Genomic DNA, 8,171 nt, shown 5'->3' on the forward strand with positions numbered 1-8,171 from the left:
ATTCCTGTAGTAGTTGGGTACGATTTAGAAAGCGTAGCAACTCTATAATCATTACCAGAATGTCCATTTTAAACATGTTGATTTTTCTACTTTTTTAACAACAAATTTTCAAGTGTTTTAATTATCCGTTTGATCTGATTTTTGGTATATTGATTCCTGGGACAACAAAGAACAATATTATAAGCGAAGCAACTCTATAATCAAGTCCAAAAATGTAAGTATGTCCATAAACATTATCCTGTTTTTAAGCAGTTTTTTAACAAATTTACCTACAATTTTGATTCGACATTTATACAATTATGTTCCGATTTTTCAGTTCAGTTACTATACAAGTGTTAATGTCCGTTTGTCCTACCGTTTCAGTGCTTCGCTTTTATGGATGTTGTCATCCTTGTTCTTATTATCAACAAGGATGACAACACCTTTAAGTAGCAGAGAACAAAATTATAATTTTTAAAAATAAGTCACTATATTTTTTCTCGAATGATGTTTTCTGTTTTATCCAAACGCGCTTGTTTGTTAGTGCCTATGACTGTGCGTAAGGCCTAATGTATGCATGACTGCTTGTCTTACTGTTTGTCTGTCCGTTTTGGGCGTTTATCCTAAAAATGTAGGTATAGGGATGGGCCTATTTAAAGGAAACCATTAGCGTAGGCATGGAATAAACAAGGACAACTGTGTCTTTTAGCAAGCTTGGCTTTTAAAGATTTTTTTTTTCATTTTGCTTTAATAAACCCAGAACCACTTCATTAAGCAATCTACATTTTCCTGGATATTTTGTCTACGGTAGTCCATAAGTGTACAGCTTTACAGTACATTGTTTCTATTTGTTAAAGCAACACGTATGATAAAAGAAAAAGATTCTTATTAAAGTAAAATGCTTATATTTCAATCAAAATCTATATTTTTGTATTTTTACCGATCCACTTCATTATGCAAATCAAAAGAAAATCAATGGGAAAACTTTTGTTTTGCACTTTTCTCCACTTTTAAAAAATGATTCTGATAAAATAACAATTTTTTAAGGGATTTATGCATTAATTATAATGAAAAACAGTTTAAGGTAGATTTTAATGATTTTTCTAAATAAGAAATAATTGAAAAAAAGAAATTCTATCCCTATCACTTTAGAGGACAGCTGCTGACCCCCAGTCTTATTATGATAAAAATTACCCTGTAAAGTATACAAAAATATTTTTTGATGTGTTAAAAAAATTTATTTCAAAATCTTGATTTTGAGGATGATGACCTTTAAGATGCTCTTACTGGTGGTGAAGGTTAGCTAAATGTTATCTAAGTACATGACCATTACAACAACTTGTCTATTAACCTATGTACCGTTTTTTGTAGTCATAGCAGCCTCCAGTGGAGCCTCTCGACATGAAATATAACCATTATCTAAAAACTACATTATTTACTTTATGAATTTTAGTAATTAAAATTACAATTCTTTTCTTTTTTAACATTGCTTGGCTGGAGGCTGCTATGACTACAAAAATTGGACCATAGTTCAATATATAAGTTTTCTTCTTGGGCATGCACTTTGATAACATTTAGCTCACCATCACCACCAGTAAGAGCATCTTAAAGGCCATCATCCTCAAAATCAAGATTTTAAAATGGATTTTTTTAACACATCCAAAAACATTTTTGTATACTTTTCAGGCTAATTTTTATTTTTAACATGTATTTAGCTTCATCCATAAGACTGGGGGTCGGCAGCTGTCCTCTAAAGTGATAGGGATAGAATTTCTTTATTTCAATTATTTCTTATTTAGAAAAATCAATAAAATCTACCTTAAACTGTTTTTCATTATAGTTAATGCATAAATCCCTTAAAAAATTGTTATTTTATCAGAATTAATTTTTAAAATAGGAGAAAAGGGCAAAACAAACGTTTTCTCATTGATTTTCTTTTGATTTGCATAATGAAGTGGATCGGTAAAAAATACAAAATTATAGATTTTGATTGATATATAAGCATTTTACTTTAAAAAGATTTTTTTTCTTTTATCATACGTGTTGCTTTAACAAATAGAAACAATGTACTATAAAGCTGTACACTTATGGACTACCATAGACAAAATATCCAGGAAAATGTAGATTGCATAATGAAGTGGTTCTGGGTTTAGTTAGATCATTCATTACCTCATTTAATGTTAGAGATAAGTGACAAAATTGATTTAAAACATTTAAAGGTCAGGAATCTAAAGGGATAAGACATTAGCCGATTAATTAATGTACATTTACAATAGTGATACACAAAATTACACCTTCCATAGATTACAATTAGTGGCTGAAACGTTTGAACACTCAATTTAATGAACCAATCAATCAAAATTCAATTAAAGACCAAAGTTGTTAAGCCAACGAATATGAAAACTTTGGGGACTATTTTAATAAACAACCCAATGTCTTCTCCCTCACTGTTAAATATGGAATTTCTGATAAATTTTATCAACTAAATATGACGTATAGTTACGTACGGACAGACTTTGATTATACAATTGCTGCGCTGTGCAACTCATATGTATGGTAGACTTCTAATATAAGAGGCCTCAAAAAAGGTTTGTTAGAAATTAAATTCGTAAAATATATAAACAGTTTTTGTAGCAAAGCTTCTCTGTTACTCGTACTGTTTTGATCAGACTGTCTTTAATGCACATTCTTAATTGTAACATAGTACTTGCTGTTTTAAATTGTACAGGATTAGATTCAGGAATGTGCGAAGAGTGTTTGTGTAGGGTGTTGCACCCCCTCCCCCGAAAAAAACCTAAATTCAGAGCCTTCCCTTTTTACCCCTTCAGGTTCACCTCCCAACGGCAAATGTGTTCACCACTGGTTGTTTTTTCACTTATTTGTCTTTGTCACTGTTAGACACAATCGTCCATGTTTTTAAAGTATTAAAAAAACAAGTATGATAAAATCCATAAAAGCGAGGCTATGAGACTGTAAGACAAACTAATATGCAGAATATTAATGCACAAGTCTAAACAAATTGTAAGTAAATCTTTTAAATGGAAGTTCGGACTTTCTGGTAACTATCATAGAGTTGCTATGCTTCTTAAATCGTGCCTAATTGTTATAAGAATCATCATGCACAGTTTAAAGGCGATAGGACAATTTTAACCTGTTTAAATTGGCTAAAACAGCTAACTATCCCGGACGGATGTACGGACGCCGTACGGTCCGACCCTGATTATTATTGAAAAGCTTCGCTTTAAATAAGAAAGTGCATTTTTCAATTTTAAAATTCCAGACAAATCTTGTATACAAAACCTGGGAGGAAGGGAAATGGCATTGGCAGATAAAATAATGATGATCCAATACTTCCATCCAATATTGAAAAGGGATCAAATGCAAATGATGACCTAGAATATGTAGGGTAAGATTAATTTATCTTCCATTGTCGTATTCTAGTTTCATAAACACGTTTTCATTCGTTGGTTTAAAATTGTGATTGGTTGAATCAAACAAAAACTGTCAAAACTTTACCAATAATAGTTAGTTTATTTCTCGTATTCATTCGAATCCAGTGGATAGGAACCGGTTCTCATCCATACGAAAAAACTATGTCTAGCATCGTATTATATCCAGCTTTCTGCGAATATAAAAATGTACAATCATAAGATTAAAACCAGTTTTTGTAGCCGGTGCCTTCGGCACCTCGGGGCTAAAAAAACTAGTTTTAATCTTATAATTGTACATTCTATATCCGCGGAAAGCCGTTTATAATACGATGCGAGAAAAAAACTATTCTTATAATTGGAGGCATTCATTGCTTCAACGTCTTATCCCCTAAGAGTAACACAAAAACAAAACACACCCAAGTCTTTATGGCAAGATGCTTGAAAAGACATGCAATTTTATTCTGAAACATATTTTTAGAATAATGAAAACAACTAATTCATTAAATTAAGAATTTTTGAAGAGAAGTTGATGGAGGGAATGGGTAGACGCTGGAATTTAAAAAAATTATATTGAAATGGGGGATGGTTTCTTTTAAACACCTAATATAAACATTGATTTTTTTACATAATATTTTTCTGAATGATTGCCCATTTCCATAGACGTAGGTTATTGAAAAAACCTGTTAAGTTAATGACGATTTAACTTAAGTTGAACTATAAAAACCTACCTCCAATAGTGAAAAACGCTAAACAAATTTATATATGTAAAAACCCTTTAAATAAAAGACTTTTTTACTGAAAGTCTTAATAATATTGCATTATTAATATTAATATAATAAAACTAGCGGCAACGCCTGTATTGTCTAGGAGGGGTACATGGCGTTCCTGCATTTGGCAGAATTACAGCTGGATGTATTTTTGTCAAAATGTAAAAACCTCTGCCAAAAATACAGTCATACTTAAAGTAACCGCCAGAAATACATCTAACACAGGCATTTATACATCCAAAATTGTCAATTTTACATCTATTTCTTGCCAATTTTACATCTAAACTTTTTTATATGTCATAAATACATCCTATACATTTTAATTAAGAATAAACAATAGTGAACAGTATAGTAGACATTTATTATCAATACAAGAACATGAATAAATATTATATTAAAATCATAGTTAAATGTTTAAAATCATCAAAATTTAATTTATACAGTTGATTGTGATGACCTTTACATAGATCTTGTCATAATTCTACCAATGGGTACACCAAAGTCATCAATTAATACATCACTCATGTCCCCACTACCATATCTATTGTGTTGCCTGGGTGGGTAAAAATCAGGTTGTATTTGTCCACTAGGCCCTGGTTGTTGATGGATAATGCTTTGCTCTAGATTAAACACATCTTCATCTATCTGAGACAATGTAATGTCAGTGTTAATGGCATCATCAATATCAAATGAAAATATAACATTACGGCTATCAACACCTTCAAACTCTGCAGTCACATTATCAAGAGCAGCAGGAGCATCTTCTACAGTGGTGGGATCTGTAGTAATTGGCCCTTTACATATAACTCTGTGCCGTGGCAGATAACCCCTTGAATAGTTTTTGCCACAGGTTTGACAATCTTGCCTTACACTTTTAATAGCACCACGTCCACGACCTTGTCCCCGTCTGCCCCTTTGGCCTCGCCCATTAGCTAGAAAGTTAGAATTGCCACTAACACTTGTTAGAACATGTCTAATAGCAGCATTTTCAGTAGGAGCATTAGTAGTAGCTACAGTGTTACGTGCACATTGTAATACATACTTGGAATGTGAATCAATTTTTGAGGTTAATGATCCCATGGATCTAAGAAATCTTCTTAGATCAATATGTCCTGCATTAAGTCTTTCCCTTAGGCTGGCCCTAACTTCCATGATTGACAGTGCTTTACTACGATGATTCATTGAAAGTAGACCTTCCATTTCTGATACAGTTCTTTCATAAATCGCTGTTACGAACCCAAGAGGTTCCTTCTCAATATTTTCTTTTATTTTCCTTCTTGTTTCTATCACTTTTTCTGCAGCAAGGCTAGGTAAATGCAACAACCCATTTCTTAAAATATGATCTTCCTCTCTTGGGACTCTAAAAAATAAAGAATTTAAAAAGATAGATAGATATTTCTGTAATTCACTGATTAGATTTTACGTAAGTATTATCTATAATTCTTACACTTTTGATAACTATAATTGTAAACATAATAGAAAGAATGTACACAATATTCTTACACTTAACTATAATTGCAAAGAATCGACATACTATTTATTGTACATATATTTTACTATGAAAATAAACTTTCACCTTAATATTTGTGGTTCTTCTTCGGTTTCCTGACCAGATTCTTTAGAACTGTATCTACAGGACATTGTAGCTTTGCAGTCTGCAGTACTGCAACTAAAAGTGGCATAGCCTGTTGCTTTCAAATCACGTCGGTAAAAGTGATGTATTCCGACTATATACTTATGCACTTGTTTGCCTGTTAATTTAAAAACAACATAAAATAATGGAATTGTTTCTTCTTCAGACATAATAACAAACTAAATAAAACTATCATAATTCTAAGTATATATACATTTACAATTTCACCGCCAATAGAGTTTATTATATGAGTAAAATATTGTACAAATTGTTGTTGTTATGTGTCAATGATTTAGGTCGTGAAATGGGTAAACAGGGAAAAAGGAATAAATTATAGAATAAAGATTTTAAACATTTAGCCATAATCTAATATATTAATTATGTATATTCTTGTAGTATAAATATCTACTATACAGTTTACTATTGTATATTATTGATAAAAATGTACAAGATGTATTTTTGACATATAAAAAAATTTAGATGTGAAATTGGCAAGAAATAGATGTATAATTGACAATTTTGGATGTTTAAATGCCTGTGTTAGATGTATATTTGTCATGGTACCTACGATATATGGCAAATTACTGACGAATTTACATCCAGACAAACAATTTTGACAAAAATACATCCACTGTATTTCTGCCAGTTGCAGGAACGGCAACGTCCCTCTAGGAGCTCTGTATTCGAAGAAGCTGAAGTAATATTTTAAAACTTTCTGAGTCTGACATAAATTTTACAAAAATATATCCTAAAACCATCACATTACCTATATATGTAAAGCTTACCTTAAAAAATACATAGAACTTAATCAGTTCAATACTTATTGAGATCTTAAGCTTCATACAAAAATTCTTACTACTTTATATAATAGGATAGGATATTAATATTGCTTCCTAACCTATTATGTCAGTTAAGATCTCGGTAACCACTAACCAATGCAATGGAGTGGTGGTTCAGATTGGTCAAAGTTCAATAACTTGGATATTATTTATAATAAAACTTGTGCCGCTCTGTCTGGAAGCTGTTTTGCAATTTTTCAAGTTTCATTTCCACATTTTTTCAACAAGCAACTTGTATATTGTATAAATAATAAAATGAAACAGACAGGATGTCTGGCTGTTTAATACTTTATATCTCTAAAACGGCCGAAACAATGATTTCTGACAATATTGTAATACTTTCCCTGCGTAATAAATGCTTCTGCTTACCAAAGTATATAGTTTTGGTTACTAAATAATAGACATTTTATCTTCAAAATTTAAACAAAATTTTTAGATTCCAAACATTTTTTCTGCTGAAAAAGTCCTGAAAAGTTCAAGGTGGTTGACATCATGATTTTGGAAAGATTAAAAACACATTTTATGCGTTTTTTCATCAAATTTTCATTTAATTTTTTAAGCGTTGCTACTCTATGCGTTTGCATGTCTTTATTAGTCCGTACTGACAAATCATGCTATTTTGGTAGCATAGATATTCCATAAGTAAGGACAAGGTGTCTCAAAAATCAGCCATGTGCCTAAAAATGAGGGATTATCCATCTCTTTTTATGAGTTTTATTTCTTATTTTCCTCTCATCTCCCTCATTTTTATGACGTCACATGGCTGATTTTTAGACACATTGTCCCCCCACCGCTATAAGTCAGAACGTAATAACTATTGAATTGTACAGCACTTATATGATACAACACAGACTCTACCCAAATGGACATCTTTAAAAGTATTACAGTATACTGTTCTATTTCTATCAAATCAATACTATTGTTATCCTGTTATTCTGAGTTTCTTACTGCTTTGAAGTTTGAACATCATTTGGATAAGGTTGCGAGATTTTTTAAAACTAAAAAGTGTCAAAATACTCATGGGTCTTACATTTTATTGGTCTCAAAAGTTCTCTTAATCGTTGGCTTACAAACTTAAGGAACTTTCATCAAAACTCGATTGGTTAGTAGAAACTAAAAGTGTCCAAACTTTTCCACAAAAAAAGTTGATTAGGGTTATAGATACAAAAAATTAAGGTATTTTGTCTTATCCCTTAAGATCCATTAGAAACTTCAGGAATGTGGGCAGATTTTTTACGACTCATTATTAGTCCAGTCCGTTAAAGCCTGATTTCAACACTTACCTTTATAAAATAATGCAAAAAATGAATTATGAGTCAAACCTTATCAATTAAAACTACTCCAGCTTTTATTTTAAATTTTCAAGAAGATTTTTGAATTTCAACAAAAACTTTTAGCATATATATTGTAATGTCACCAAAAAAGCCTTTTTTTTGTTCTAGATAAGCAAATAAATTACTTTATAGCTTAATTAAAAGAGTATATGGAAATGTAAAGGCATTATCCAATTTAAAATTTAAGT

This window comes from Acartia tonsa, chromosome 10 (assembly GCF_053477335.1).
Source record: "Acartia tonsa isolate MP-2025a chromosome 10, ASM5347733v1, whole genome shotgun sequence".
In the NCBI taxonomy this organism is placed as follows: Eukaryota; Metazoa; Arthropoda; class Copepoda; order Calanoida; family Acartiidae; genus Acartia; species Acartia tonsa.